The 16,566-nt window shown below is 43.3% G+C and overlaps 1 pseudogene; it reads left to right on the forward strand.

Moving 5' to 3' along the window:
* Nucleotides 1–10,874: 10,874 nt before the first annotated feature.
* Nucleotides 10,875–11,317, forward strand: LOC127199632 (40S ribosomal protein S15-like; annotated as a pseudogene).
* The last annotated feature ends 5,249 nt before the right edge of the window (nucleotides 11,318–16,566 follow it).

Raw genomic sequence — 16,566 nt, forward strand, 5'->3', positions numbered from 1 at the left:
CCTAAAAGCATGGCCCTTCACTCATGACCCTTCCTATGTGTCTCTCCAACAAGCCCCCGCCCTCTCTTAATACTCCTCCAAGTAGCGTTTCTTCTTTTCTTCTGTAAATGTGAGGTCCAGTTCAGATTCACTCTTAAGGATCTTTCTCACATGGAAAGCTGTTGTTCTTTTCATAATACTGTTCATGTTTTATTAGAACTGCTTGCGTGTCTATTCTCAGTGGAGTTCTAGACCCACGAAGGGAAAAGATCACATCCTTCCTGTTCCTTCCATATCTTCAAAGGTAGGGCTGATTAAATACTGATCCTTGAATAAACGAGTGGCTTAAGATAAAACAGAGGCCAACCTAGACATGGGTCACTTTTTAGTATCAGAACTTAGACTCTCAGAGCCCCGGCTCACTGGGGAATCACAGGATAGTCAGCTTGTGCCCATCCAGGGAAGTCCTGAGATGAGAGCTGTGACTCAGCTTTGCACCTTCCCCTACGACATTAGGAGCTCTCTCCTTGCCTGGCCATTCCCCATTCTCTTCTTGAGTATCTTGAGATTGTGACCACTTCAACCACAAAGCCATATCCACAGTCCTTTTCTAGGCCATTATCAGAACTCTCATAACCTCAGAAGTTACAAACCCTAAGGAAACACAATCTCCAAGTTCCCCCAATCCTGGGATGTAATGACTTAACTGGCTTCCTCTTAAGGTACTAAGTGGAAGACGTTTCTGGACTTCTTTTAAGGCTACTCCTTATTAATAAAATATTAATTTAAGAATTCTACTCTCAACTATAAGAATGCATTCCTTCCTTTGTTTTTCTTATTAATAAAATGTGTGTGTGCATTCATGAGTGTGTGTGTGTGTGTGCAAGTGCGCGCGCACACACATGCATGTTGTATAAGAGCATGCGTGTGACATCAGAGGATGACTTTCAGGAGTGAGTTTGGTTCCCTGCTTCCATTGTGCCTTCTGGTGGTTGAACTTTGGTTGCAAGGCTTAGTGGCAAGTGCTGTTACCCACTGAGCCATCTTGCTGGCTCCTCTTTCCTTTCTTGCTAGAAACCAGAGGGGAGCAATCAGCATCTTCAACTTGCATTTGTAAACGTCACTGTTTTTAAATTGAGGCCAACGGTCAAAACAAAACTCTCGAGCAGCCGCTCTTGGGTGGTCCCTAGAATTACAGCTAGACTTTAGTGTTGCCAGCTTGCTGAGCCGGGGTATGTAGGGCACTTTACATGACTTCAAGTCTACTACAGCTGTGCTACTGCGATGGTGGGATGATCGTTTTAAACTAAGCGAGCCGTCAGGGCCAGGGCAGCACATGGAACGAAGCTTATGCCTTTTCCTTCAGTGCACAGAAGAAGCTCACAGTCTCTCACTTCCTGCTCTCTCAGAAAGCTGAATTTCATTCCCAGCGTCAACACTGGGCAGCTCCCAACCACCTGTAATTCCAGCTCCAGGGAACGCCAATGCCCGCTTCTGGCCTTAGAGGGTACTTGCACAGACACACACATATAAATAAGCACATACGCATATAAATAAGTAATAAATCTTAAGAAGAGAAAACAGCCTCTTCTTAGGTAAAATATGTAAGAACATAGCACTTTCGTCATTCATGCAAGCATAAAAAATGTCTCCATGATAAGTAAGTGAAATGATTTTACAGGTCAAGAAAGGAGATATTAAATCAGAAGTAAATAATCTCAGTCCAAAGTCTTGTGACTTATCTCCTTAATATTTAACAGCTAGAATGACCTGAGTCTTTTAAAGCATCAAGGATATCTGCACTGCAAAGTAAATAAAAACAATGCCGCTGTTATGAATAGCACTGTTTTTACTCATGGCATTTAGAGTGGTTTTGATGAGAACCAAAGCCCAATAGCCTGGCCCTAGGTCTCTGGCTGCTGCTTCCCTGATGCAGCGAGGAAACCTGGTGAAACATATTTTATATTGCCTTTAGTAATGAAAGCCTTCTCTGGCATTTATACACATGGGTCTTGACCAAACCATGAATTATATGTTTAAACAGCAACAGTCAGTGTGGGACCACTTTCCTTCTTTGGAAATGAATCCCATGAGTCAGCCTACTTAAACCACAAGCTAAACTTCCAAATCGTGCATTCTGGTAATCAGTATTAAATAGCCCACGGACTGAGTTTGAGCACTGCCGCTTTCTCTCCCGGAGATTCTAATACTTTCATTTGTGATTTATGGGAATCATCCTAAGAATTGATCATTTCTCTTAGAATCCATACATGGAGCACTTGTGGGTCTATTATCCAACACCATACTGGAAGACAAATCTACTTTTAGGTTGTTCTATTTTCCAATCAATATTTGCATGTATTAGTATTCACAGAGCACAAACGTTAAAGAAGAGAGACACTGCTGTGGGTCACAGGATCACCATTTTAGAAATCACCCCAGCATTGACACAGCTACAGTCCCGAGAGGTGAGTAAACCACAGATCCAAGGCTTGTTATAGGTGGCAACCTGTACCTGATACAAGGCAGTGTGACCTTATGTGCACAAAACGAGACAAGGACAGATGGCACCTACCTATTACCGTAGGAAGCTGTGCTGGCTTTGTGATATTTCACTCTTCACCAAAGGCCCAGAGTGAGGCACAGCAGTGGCTCTAGCCAGTGGGGAAAAATCAGGCAATGGAGGAGGACTCTCTCCTCCGTGGTAATATTTAAATGAATATTTTGCACTTGTTAAATGAGGTTGTATCTCAAGATATACCAAATGGTTTGTGTTGGTGGCCTAACCCAGGATTTCTTGGGGAAGCTACCTTTCAAATGGTACGGTACTTTGGTCTTGCTTCACGAGGTGCATTCTCAGGCATGATTATAGGACTTTCAGTGAGATGTTGGAGAAGTGATGACTGTGGAGTTCCGATCTGGGTTAAAATCTAAATCTGTCACATTGAGTCCGACATCAAATCCCAACAACCTGCAGTTGGAGCTTGTCTTAGTCTCCCTTGCTGCAAGGAAACACCGTGACCAAAAGCAAGCTGTGGACGAAGGGCCTCTTCGGCTTGCACTTTGACACTAGTGTCCATCACCAAAGGCAGTCAGGACAGGAACTCAAGCAGGGCAGGAAGCCAGAGGCAGGAGCTGATTCAGGATGGCTCTTTCCGTAAATGTCACAGATCTTTATCCCCTTAAACAAACACCTTCCAGGGCTCAGTTGGTAGAGGTCATGGAGGATGCTGCTTACTGGCTTGTAACTCATGGCTTGCTCAGCCTGCTTTCCTATAGCACTCTGGGACCTCCAGCCCAGGGGTGGCACCGCCCACAATGGGTTGGGCCCTCCCTCATCAATCACTGATTAAGAAAATGCCTACAGGTCGGCCTTCAGTCCAATCTAATAGAGGCATTTTCTGAATTGAGGATTCCTCCTCTCGGATGACTTTAGTTTTTTTAAATGTGGTGTCGAGTTGATATAAAACTCTGCAGCACAGAGATAAATATCCTCGGAACAGTTGATTTGTATCCATTTGCCTTAGTGATCTTGTTGTCCCCTCCCTAACTCTCCAACTCTTAATGTATCTGTTTAAAGATTTTAATTTTAATTTTAATAATATGTAGGGGGGGGGCATATGCACGTGGGTGCACTCAGGCAAGAAGAAGGGAACAGATGCCCTGGAGCTGGAATCATAGTGGATTGTGAGCTCTCTAGTGTGAGTACTGGGAACTGAACTCGGGTCCTCTGCAAGAATGAAAGCATTCTTTCTTGGTTTGGTTCGGTTTGTTTGTTTGTTTGTTTTTTAAATTTTTTATTATTAATTTATTCTTGTTACATCTCAATGGTTGTCCCATCCCGTGTGTCTCCCGTTCTTCCCTCCCTCCCCTTTTCCCCTTATTCCCCTCCCCTATGACTGTTCCTGAGGGGGATTACCTCCCTCTGTATATGCTCATAGGGTATCAAGTCTCTTCTCGGTTTGGTTTTTAAGACAGGATTTTTTTCTGTGTAATAGCCTCAGCTGTCCTGAACTCACTTTGTGTACAAGGCTGGCCTCACGCTTGCAGAGATCCACCTGTTTCTCCCTTCCGAGTGCTGGAATTAAAGGCGTGCACAACCATGTTCAGTGTAGCAAGCACTGAACTACCTCTCCAGACCTAACAATCTTGCTTTGTTAAAAAAGAAAAAGACTCCTCGGTCCATGGTGGCACACACCTATAATCTTCAGGAGGCAAAGGCAGGCAGATCTTTGTGATTTCGAGGCCAGCCTGGTCTACAAAGCGGGTCCAGGATAGCCAAGGCTTTACAGAGAAATCGTGCTTTGAAAAACCAAACCAAAACAAAAGAAAGAAAGAAGATTACCCAATCCTACACCAAAGCTTCTCTTGTTAAGCTGGGGACGGAATGGCAAGATGGGATGGGACCCAAGCTTTGCTTTCTCACAAGATTGGCCTGAGATCCACTTATGAAAGTACAAGCACAGCATTGTCACCCTTGTTGACCCTCCTTTGCTTTGAAGCTTGCTGCTTTCTCACTGAAAAGGACAATGTTACAACATTATGCAAATTGATTGGCTAAATCTAAGGGTGTATGCAAATGAGGAGCAATCCATCTAACTGAAAGCCCACTATGCATTCAGTCTGGGTTTTCAGACACCCACATGACATGCAGCGGCCATTATCACGAAATGGTGTATAATCAGGAAGTCGTCATGGTATAACGGAAAGCCTCTATTCAGCTCATGCTAATAAGTAACAGAGATAGATGTGATAGCTGTCTCTGTGTGTGTACACATGGGTATATTTAACTATAAATCTCTCCAGCTGAGATGGTTTTCAGATTCTTTTCTACAGAGCAGTTTGTTTAGAATTCTACCTTCCATCAGTCCTATTGCAGTAACGTTGGCCGTGAATTCTCTCATGCTGCAGAGCTGGTTTTTTTTTTTTTTTTTTTTTCAGATACACAAGAGCTGTGTTTGCTTCTCTAACCACCAGGAACCAGTCTTTGACAATACCCTCTGCATTGCCAGATCTTGACTTCCTCCCCAAGCTGGGCTCTAGAATTCATGTGCTCCTCAGGTACAGAAATAACTCAGTGTGATACAAATGACCAAGCTGCCTTCATAGTGCCTGCTGGACAAGTAAAATTAAACAGTAGCCTTGGATCTGTAAGTCCTGGCTTGTAATAGCCAAACTGACCAGATTAGAAATGTCCCACAATGTACTGGAAATTATATATATATATATATATCACAGTTTTATCTAAACAATTTTAAGATTCAGGTTAAAATGAACTGCTTATTTTGTTTTTTCACATTCTCTCATTATTGGTGCTTGGTGACACTATCATTTGTGGGTAATAAAGATTCGAGGTCCTCAAAATATCCAGGCTAAAACCAATTTAGTAAACACAATTTAGCTTATAAAAATGTATATATATATATTTTCACTTAACATCATGATATTTCCTTGGGACAAAATCCAAGTACTGTGTTCCTCTGTAACTCAATACAGTGCTCAACACAAGGCCTTACACCTGGTAGTTAACTAATTTGATTATTCAAAATACTAGATGCACATGTGACCCGCTTGTTTTATAACATTTATGGGCTCTATAGTCTCAGGACAAAGCTGGCAATGGTTTCATTAATGCAGTGTGTAATTATGCAGTCCTCAGTCATCTGGAAAGAAAGTGTATCAGGGATGAGCTTCAGACTTATTCCACAAATGAGGAATTTCAATGTCTTTTGTTTCTCATGCTGCAGAAACCACGAGAGAAAGTCAGCTTCCTTCTACTGTATCAGAGGACTGGCTCAGCAGGTAAAGGCACCTGCAGCCAAGTCTGAAGACCTGAGTTCAATCCTCTGTGACCCATATATTGGAAGGAAAGAACTGACTCCCAGAAGCTATCTTATGACCTCTACACAATTCACACACATACACCCAAGCACATAAATAAATGAAAACTATTTAAAAGGTATAGTTTACAATTCTTCAAACACATGGTTTAGTAAAGTGATGGACAGGATGAGAGCTCGATGCAGTGAAAACCCTTGATGGGTTGTCAGTGACCTGATACTAACAAGATCGAATTCCTAGCAATCAGAAGACACACATCTGGGAATAATCTTTTTATTATGAACATAGAGAATGTTCCTATGAAACCCAAGTTTGAATATGATAGAGCATATTATTTTTATATTCTTTAAAAATATATTTTATTAAATTTGTTCTCTGACAATTTCTTACATAAGTATAATGCGTTCTGATCCTCTCTCCCTGTCTGTGGTGGTTTGGAAAAATAAATGGTCCCCGTAGGCCCCATAGGAATAGCACTGTTTAGAGGTGTGGCCTTGATGGAGTAGATGTGGCATTGTTGGAGGAAGTGTGTCACTGGGAAAGGGCTTTGAGGTCTCAGATGCTTAAGCCAGGCCCACTGTATCACTCTCTTCCTGCTGTCTACAATCAGATGTAGAATTCTCAGCTGCTTCTCCAGCACCATGTCTGCCTGCATGCTGCCATGCTTCCCGTCATGACCATAATGAACTAAACCTATGAGCTGTAAGCCAGCCCCAGTTAAATGCTTTCCTTTATAACATGGTCATGGTGTCTCTTCACAGCAGTAGAAACCCTAAGACACCATCCTCTCTTATGTCGGTCCCTCTCCCTACAAATTCCCTTCCCAGTTCTGGTCTTTTTGTTTCCTTTCTTGTCCCGCTGAGTTCAACTAGGGTCTTCTATGTGGCTGTGGGCAGTGGAGCTGTCCAGTGGAGCCTCGTGGGCTCACCAGTGGGAACACTTTAGAAGCTAATGACTGCCTCTTCTGGTAGTCAGTGGATTAGCAGGGACGGGTAGGATCCGTGAGCTTACCTTTTTTTGTGGCTGACTATCTATTGACTGGACTAGTCTTGTGTAGGTAATGACACCTGCAGAGATCAAGATGGCACTGGCCACATTATACTTAGCAGCTAGCATCTCTTCTCCCTATCTAATGTATTTAATATTCTTTCCACTTCCTCTTCCTTGATGCTCCCTGGGGCTTCCAGGAGAGGGTGGAAATGTCCTGATTAGGGCATTAGAGTCTAGTTGCTCAGTAGGGGAGGTTCCATTGTTATAAAGATTTTGGACATATTTCAAATAGCATGACATCATGATAGTCAAAATCGAGAAAGAGAGAGAAGTTTACATAGAGTTGGTCTTCTGAATCAGAGAATAGGGTTGGTTTACAAAATGGGAAAACTGAAATTCATTTATAATAGCATGTTTAAAAAATCATTTTAATATTCACCTATCTCCATATCCTGAAATCTGAATCAAACAAATCAAAAGAAATAGGCAACCAAAGAGACAAATTGTTTTGTGAAATTAAGAAGAGGAGTGATCTTTCTAAAGAAGTCATGAAGCCCAGGTATCTTGATCCTTTCAACTGGGTTTGATTATACATGGGGCAGGTGCTGGGAGTAGAGGAAGATATGCCTTGGACCCACAGCATACTCATTCTGTAGTGAAGATGGTTACAAAGGCGTAACCATGGTAACAGGCACACTGGATGCTCAACAGAGCTTGAAAGTATTGTGAGCATAACAAAAGAAGGTTTTCCTTAGGGAAACCCAAAAGGATCTGGAAGCTGTAGGGTTTGAGGCACAATTTCAACAAGAAAAGGCATGCATGGGGTTTGTTAGGCGCAGGAAAACTGACCAACAGTGAAGACTGAAGCTGAACCAGGTATCACAGACCTGTCATCTCACCATTCCACAGGGAGGCAGAGCATCTCATGTTCAAATCCATACTCTACCATTTCATGACACTATCTGGAAATGAAGTATAAAACGACAGCTGGGGGTGTAGTTTAATGGAAGAATGTGTGTTTTGCCTGTATAAGGCTGTGTTCAATCCCTGACGTTGCAGAAAAACAAAACAAAACAAAACAAAACCGGTTTTGGATGAGAGTGGAAAACAAATGAAAATAGGTTCTTTGACTGGGACAAATTGCAGTTACAATATGTAATGCCAGACTTCACAAAGCTAGCTTCCTCAGTGCCGAAGCAGAGATGTGTTATTTTCCCAATAAAAGGCATCTGTACCTGATGTGAAGGGCAGAAGCGGGATCAGTACACTGTGCTTAGAACCCAGTAATTTTCAGTCATTGTCCTGGTTTTCTGGCCTCGCAGCGAATGCTGCCTGCAGCCCATGTTCCCTCTGAGGAACAATGGTGGGTAATACAGGGTGTTGTAGTAATTGTCATGACTCAAGACTGCAGCTAAAGATACCATCAGGCAAGGACAGGAAGGGCATTGCTTTTAACAGGCTGCATCCCAGGATCCTTCCCCAGACCAGACTAGAGAGAGAGGCATGTGGCAAGATGGTTTTTAAGGACTCTTGCTCATCTTCCATGGACCAACCCGCAAGTATTAAGAAGTGATGTGAGAGTCAGAGTTAACACAACTGCGCATGTTCCTGGTGCTTTTACAGCTGAAAGCACTGCATCCCTCTGTGCTAGACACGTGAGATGTGACTGCCATCCACTCTTCCTGACTTCAGCCTTGGCTGACTCATGCTCCAGCCACTTGGGCAAATCCAACTAGGAAGAAATGTTTGCTCCACTTGAACAAGCGTAAGACAAATCATCAGCAATCGACATGTACTCCTTCAATATTTTAAAATCATGTTTTAGTGTTTCATAGGTTATAATTATATAGACATGTATATATGTATGAATATATTTATTCTAATGCATTTAAATATATACATTCCTATCTCCTGAGTAAAACTTGGAAAGCCCAGAAAGAACTAATAAGTAGAGAAGCTTCCAGTAAGGTGAGTTAAGTTGTTTTAACTGAGTCAACCATAGTGGCAACAACTGGTAAGTGCAGGCAGGCCTTCCCTTTGGTGCGGGGAGGGGGGTTAGTCGGGGTCACAGGGATACAACCCCCAGTCTTATTGTCCAATCACTGTTCAGTGACCCTTGCTAAATTTTACCCAGTGGGATGATTCCTTTTCTTATCTTTGGGGCAACACCTTATTCTACTCCCAAAACTATGTCACTAGAAACTGTGAAATGCAGTCTGGGGGGTGTATCTCCATCAGAGTGCTTGGTGAGCCTGCACAATGTGAGTTTGATCAACAGCATTCTGTGAAAATGAGCATGGGGGTGTGTGTGTGTGCCAGTAATGCTAGCTTGTGATCTAGAGGTAGAGACAGAAGGTCCTCAATCTTATAGCAAGTAGGAGGCAACCCTGAGAGACAGGAGGGCTTGTCTTTAAGTCAGTCAGTCAATCAATCAATCAATCAATCAATCAATCAACACACTACCTAAAAGAAAATCTGAAATTCGTGCCCTCCTTGATCAATTAGCAGTTACATAGTGTTACAATTTTCTCCGTATTGTCTAAAACAATGTCTAGGAGGTTCCCACCCCCCGCCCCCCGTCTGAAAAGTACAATGTAAAGAAATATTTCATAAGAAGTAAAAACAGGTTTTCTTGAGAAATCTCATTATTTTCAAACCCTGTTGTGTAATAAATGAATTTTTAAAAGCACGGTCAGTTAGAGGGGCTTTTGTCTTATAAAGATGCCTACAGCAAACAGGAAGTAAAGATGTTTGCTTTTGTGTGTATCCGTGATACTTTTCTAGTGCATTCACAGCACTCTAGAATCAGTCGGTAGTTCTATTATTCTTGTGTCTCTTAGACTTAAAACATGCATCTAACACGTGGCATTTCAATGTCCTAGCTTCATTTGTCATCTAACTTCAACTAATTATGGATTGATGGGCAGTTCAAGAAGTATTTAACTAATTACTTTATAAGCCTGTGGTTGTCTCAAGGTATTGGATATGCACCTGTTTCTGCAGATGCTGCCCTAAGATACAGTTGACTACATGTCTTGGTTGTTTTCCATTCAGCACCCTATAGAGCCAGCTGCAGAAACATTAGTGGTTGTTTGTTATAGTCTTAAGATGTTCAACTAAGACCTGTGAGCTTTTACAACTTGGTAACTGACTCCTTTCTAAAATAGGCACTTACTTAGCAGAAAGAAAACCCTCTGTAGGCTCAAATAGTTCTTCAAGCAACTAGAAATGACTCACCAGCTCCAAGGAAAGACTACGTTTTCCACCTCGAGAGTTGAAGATTCCTGACTAGAATAGCTCAGTAATAAAAGGTGCCAGATATTAATAATTACAGTTGTGAATCCAGAGCAATTGCTCCATAATTGATGTCAGAGCATGACAGAAAATAATCTCCTCTGTCATCTGCACAGACACGGACTCCTGCTACAATTCTAGCAATGAGCTGCCTCTGTACACATGTCCGTGTTGAACACACCACGGCTACCACACAGACACATCATCAGAATTACAAGTTCCCCAAGTCTGATTGGCCTTGTTTGCTTTCTGTTGCTGTGATGAGCACCATGAGCAAAACCACCTCCAAGAGGTACTTGGCTTACAGGCTTCAGTTTGTCACTGAGGGAAGTCAGGCAGGAACAGGAATGCACGGCAGGAACTGAAGCCGACATCATGGAGGAATAGTGTTTACTGGTTTGTTCCCATGGCCTACTCAGACTACTTTCTTTCCTGTGTAACCCAGGACCACGAGCCTAGGAGTGGCACCACTGCAGTGGGTTGGGCCCTTCTACATGAAGTAATCAAGAAAAGACCATTACAGGCTTGCCCATAGGCCAATCTGATGGAGGCATTTTCTTAACTGTAGCTTGTGTCAAGTTAAATCATCATCATCAATCATCGTCGTCGGCATCATCATCATCATCATCATCATCATCATCACTCAGGACAAGGAATGGAATCCCAATCCAACCTCAAATGGAAATCTGTATCAAGATCACCTACATCTTTCAATCAGCATATCTACAACACACTCCAGATGCTCATAAAGTAAATAGGGTTTATAAAATATGTTTTATAGAGCCGCTGAGATGGCTGAAATGGAGCAGAAGAAGAAGCAGACCTTCCGCAAGTTCACCTATCCCGGCATGGACCTGGACCAATGGCTGGACATGTTCCATAAGCAGCTGATACAGTTGTACAGCACCCACCAGAGGCAGTGCCTGAACCGTGGCCTGCGGAGGAAGCAGCACTCACTTCTCGAGCACCTGAGAAAGGCCAAGAAAGAGGCTCCACCCAGGGAGAAGCTGGAGGTGGTGAAGACCCACCTGAGGGACATGATCATCCCACCTGAGATGGTGGGCAGCATGGTGGGTGTGTACAATGGGCAAGACCTTTAACAGAGATGATGAGCTGCTACCTAGGTGAGTTCTCCATCACCTACAAGCTCATGAAGCAAGGCTGGCCTGGTATAGATGCCACCCACTCCTCTCCCTTCATCCCCCTCATATAGCCATGGCCAATAAAGACTCATGTTCAGTCAAAATATAAGTTTTTATATCCTTAGATCTCTCTATTTGTAAAAGGAAGTCTGAATCACAGGATCTCATGTGATTCTATGAAACTATCAAGCTATGCAGTATGTGAAGTAAATGTGTGTGGCTTCTCCCGGCTCTATGCAGCTGTTTGTCAAACACACATTTCTTGCTTCGGTAAAAATTTTACAATGCATTATATATTTCTATTCTTCAACATAAAGCATTCTGTCTCTATCTCCAGTAGATCCAGACCATGTGATAGAAAAAGCAGTCTCCTTGGGAAGCCTTTGCCTCACAGCTCTGCACAGTAGCATGGACTCCACAAAGACAGACTGTTTCTTTCCTTCTCTGACATGTCAACATCTCGAGCTTGAAATGCATTATCTCACGTGGTTTTAATGATAGCTCACAGTCTGCTTGCTAGAAGCCAATCCCCTTGCTGCTTCTGAAGCCTTAGGGCTGGCTTAGTTGCTCGATGCTGAGCAAGCAGGCAGGATGTTGACAGAAAGACTTTTGTGTGGGTTCCTCCCCTCGTTCAGCAGACATCACTGTTGGCTGCCCAACATCAGTTGTCAGTTTGAGGTAGTGATTGTGATGGTCAGTGTTCATTGTCAACTGGACCCAATCTGGAATCACTGAGGAAGAAGTCTAATAGGGAGCTGTCTAGACTAGGCTGGCCTGCAGGCATGCCTGTGAAGAAACTTCTCAATTGGGTCAATTGGGATGGGAAGGTCCATTGTCAATATAGGCTGTACCATTTCCTGAGCTGAACCCTGGACTGTATAAAAATAGAGGAAGCTAGCTGGGAGCAAGCAAGCTTGCTTCATTGTTGATTCGTTGTAGTCTGTTTTTGACTGCGGGTATGACTGGCTGCTTTGAGTTGCAGCCTTGGCTTTCCCATCATGGTGAACTAAAACTTGGGTCTGTGAACACACCCTTTATCCTTCATGTTGCTTTGTTAGAGTATTGTATCTCAGCAAGAGGAAAGGAAACTGAGAAGACAACAAACACCTATGTCACACTTCCTGCTTCCTCTGCTAACCATGGTCATCTTGAAGACTGAGAACCAGAGAGTGGCAACTTAACACTCCTGTCTAGTCATTCACACTAACCTCCCGTGTGTGTGTGTGTGTGTGTGTGTGTGTGTGTGTGTGTGTAGAGGCTGGTGGAATGCGGTGTAGATGGTGGGGGAGGGTCCTCATCTCATTCTGCAATCGCTGAGAAACTTGCAAGTGTCACTTGCCTCTGCTCCTCTTTGCCAGGAGTTTCAAAATGTTGTCATAGTAATTTTTCAAGCCACAAGCAATTATAAAATTGCTATCCTACACTCAAAACAATAAAAACTGTAGTTCTTGACCCCTTTCAAGATACATAAAACCTTTTAGTATTGAGCCAAAGACACTCTATAGCCTGGCTTTAGTGCACAGTTCTGAGCACACTGTTTTAGTATTCTGCAGCATGAATATTGACCCAGAAAATTGTCTCATTGCTTGTAATGAATTAATTTACTCAAGAGGTATCTAGTAAAGTTAATGTCCCAGACACTGTGTTAGCTTCTGGGAATAAAGATTTCTGCCCCGGCTGAGCTCTGCTTACAGATGTGGGAGAGTGACAGCAGCTGGAAACGGTGATGTCCTGTAGCCTCACAGGGTGACAGAGCTGAGAAATGCATGGTTATTGACCTAAAGTGAACTTCCAGGTGTGGAGTGAGCACCAGGAAATGCTTGCTGCATGGCAGGTGTGATCATTGCAACAGGAAAGTCAGTCATCAGTCAGTCATCTGAGGAGTCAGAGGTTATCAGGGGAGCTGACTGGAGTACTGAACTCCCACCCAAAGCCAGAGGCTCTGTGCCTGCCACTCGCTGTCAGCTTGGGGCAGAGGCCAGTTCACTTTCTCCAGTGACTCTGAAGTAAGACAGGCTTTGCAGATTCATGGGCATTTAAGCTGACGTTCAAAGGTGTGATACACAGAACTTCTGAATCCCACAGGCAAGGTCATGGGCTGTCTCCTGAGCTACAGACTGGCAAACGCTTCCCACAGTTTGAATGATTGACACATCCAGAGATCAGTCACCGATAAGACTAATGACATCTAAAATCAGATTCTCAACCTCCAGTGAGGCTGGATCTAATGTTCAAGGCTGTCCCTTTGCAGTGAGAAATCTGTGGGCAGGAAGTGAAGGCTGAGTGATCACACTTATTGCATTTAGGTAATTTCTCTAGAATGCACTTCCAAAGCACAATCTTTTTCATTGGAAATGTATGTGTTCTTAGTCAGTATTTCCTTCCTCCCCGCAATTCTTTCACTTCCTCCCCTCCCCTCCTCCTCACCTTTCTCAGTATCTTCTTCCCTCCTTTTTTCTTCTTTCTTTCCCTCCTTCCTTTCTTCCTCCTTCCTCCTTCTCTTCCATCTGCTCATTCTCTTGTCCTCCCTTCTGTCTTCCCTCTCTCCCTCTTTCTCTCCTTTTCTTTCTTTTCTCATTCCTCCTTGTGATAGGTAATCTTCGTCATCAGTTTGATTACACCTGGGATCAAATAAATACCAAGCACCTGGCCATCCAAGCCTGTGAAGGATTCCACCCCCCACCCACCCTCCCACCCATCCCCCACCCCCGCATTTGATTCTTTGAGGTAGAAAGTGCTACCTTAAATCTGGGCAGCATGAAAGGCATGGAAGCTGTGCTTTCCTCCCTCTTTGTCCTCCTGCCTTCACCCTTTCTGGCAATCCCATCCATCCTGTTGCTGGTGTGCTCCTTCACTGGTGTTAGAACCTACTTCTTCGGGATTCCAATGAAGACTGAAAAGTAGCTCTCTAGGAATTCCCTGGGACCCCAGCACCTGTTTGGAATTGCTAATCCATCCATTCTCACGAACTGAACTGCCACAGTGTTCTTGGTCTCTCCTGCAGGAGACAACCACTGTTAGGTTACCCATATCATAGTCTGAATGCAACTTCAGTAAATCCCCTATCTATGTGTATATATATATTTATATGATTATATGTGTATATATATGTATATATATATGTGTCCACAGATAGATAGATTAGATATAAATAAATGAGGTAGATGGATAGATAGATAGATAGATAGATAGATAGATACTCATTCTATCGGGTTCCTCTAGGGAACCCTGACTAAAACACATCCTTCCTTCTGTTCTTTATACTGGAGATCAAGCCCAGGATGTCAGGTGTGCTAGGCAGGTGCTCTGTCAGGTAGCAACATCCTCCTCCCCAGAACTCTTCTTTAGTTATTCAGCTAGGAAAGGTTTACATAGATTTTTAGGAGTACATGTTAGGTGCCTTAGAAAGCTCAGGCTTAGAAAGCTTTAGGTACGCAAATTGTAAGATAGTCAGCAAATTTATATTGGCTGATAAGCTTTTACTTCTTGAATAAATTATAGAGTAGTGAGGAAATTCAACCTTTATTTTTCTCTTACAGTAAAATAAGCCTTACAGATACCACTCACCAACCTCAGGAACCAACAAGTCTCCTGCCAAGCCCTGGGTCCATGCAGACAGTCAACTTGACCCTGACTCTCCACATTTATCCAGTAGTGAGAGAAGGAAGGGTCCACTTCCATGGCTCACCTTACTTTCTGCTCTATAACAAGCCTAACCAGCAATTGATTAATGAATGCTGACATGTATTTGGCCACTATCCATGTTAGCTTTAAGTGTCAATGTCACACAGCTTAGAGTCACCTGAGAGGGGAGTCTCAGTTGAGGGAGTACCCATATCAGATGTCTGTGTGTGTGTGTGTGTGTGTGTGTGTGTGTGTGTGTGTGTGTGTGCGCGCGCGCGCGCTGGGGGGTGGGGGTTCTTGATTGTTAAGTGATACAAATGGGCTTGGCCTACTGTGGGCAGCACAATTCCCCAGGCAGGAGGTCCTGGGATGCAAAAGGAGGCTAGCTAAGTGTGAACCTGCAGGTGAGCCATCAGGCAGTGTCCTCTATAGTGTTTGTCATTCTTCCTTGACTATAAGTGTCTTCTCGGGGCTTTAGGAAAGGAATTTTTAGGAGACAAAAACCACTTGGTCATTATGGAATCTCAATAAGAAATATGGAAAGGGAATAATTGACTTATTCTTGGCTAAAAGGGATCACCTAGGAATAAGGCCAAGCCCAGTCAACACACTATGTCTATGGGCTCCTCTGAACTGCAATATCTCTTTGTGGTTTTTGTTTAAAAAACAAAACAAGACTTCAGTCTAAAAGCTTCAGTCACCTCAATTTCAAGTTGCAGAGGGTCACTTCTTAATGCTGGATGTAATGTACCCTGGTATTTTGTCCTTGCTGAGTGAAGCACTAGCCTCTACAGCATGTACCTAAGCACTAGCCTCTACAGCATGTACCTTTTCATTCAGCATTCAGTATATTCTCACATGCAGCCTAAGGGTGTCGCTTTTTAAAAGGGCTGAGTCTTTCTCCAGGTTCCTGGGAACAAGGTCCTGCTTGAGCCAAGGCTCACAGCAGCGTCTCTGCTTCTGGTCCACCTATTTCATGTTACATCAAAGTCATTTTCTCAGGTATGTTTTACGTAAGAATTTATCTTCAGTTAAATTTCAGTGTTTCAGATGGAGTTCTGTCTTGTGGTTCCTGTCATTCTAATCTCAAAAGATGAAGATTAAATCGCTAGTCACCTACAAAATGTCCCCAGTGACGTCTCAGCTTGACCCTGATGACAGCCAGGGCTCTGAAATTTGACAGATGACATCTAGGCCCCATGTATGGAGGTTGCTCCATCCTTTGTGGTATTCAGTTGTTACTGGGTGAGTCATGATAGTGTGATTTCCCAGCCAATAATCATCATCAAGCATTAACTGAGCATCTAATATATATGTACTTTATCTCTTATCTTCATAATGGCCAACAATTCAGGAGATGATGGCTGAGTCTTACAAACAAAACAAAAGGCCAAGAAATTGGTTGAATAAATCTTTCAGGCTTCTACAGGTATCCACACACTCAGTTCTTGGTGCAGTGCCAGAGGCTGCACGTCAGCTCAAGGACAAGACTTCAGCTGTCAGCTCCTGTGAGGTGAGGCAGGGAAGTGAAAGGAGTCCCCCACAAGGTGTTCCTGGTATGGTGACTATTGCTGTGATGAAACAACATGACCAGAAGCAGTTGGAGGAGGACAGGGTTTCTTTGGCTTCCATGTCCCTGGTCACAGTCCACTAAGAAAAGCCAAGGCAAGAACTCAGTCTGGGGCAGGAACCTGGA

Source organism: Acomys russatus, chromosome 15, assembly GCF_903995435.1.
Source record: "Acomys russatus chromosome 15, mAcoRus1.1, whole genome shotgun sequence".
In the NCBI taxonomy this organism is placed as follows: domain Eukaryota; kingdom Metazoa; phylum Chordata; class Mammalia; order Rodentia; family Muridae; genus Acomys; species Acomys russatus.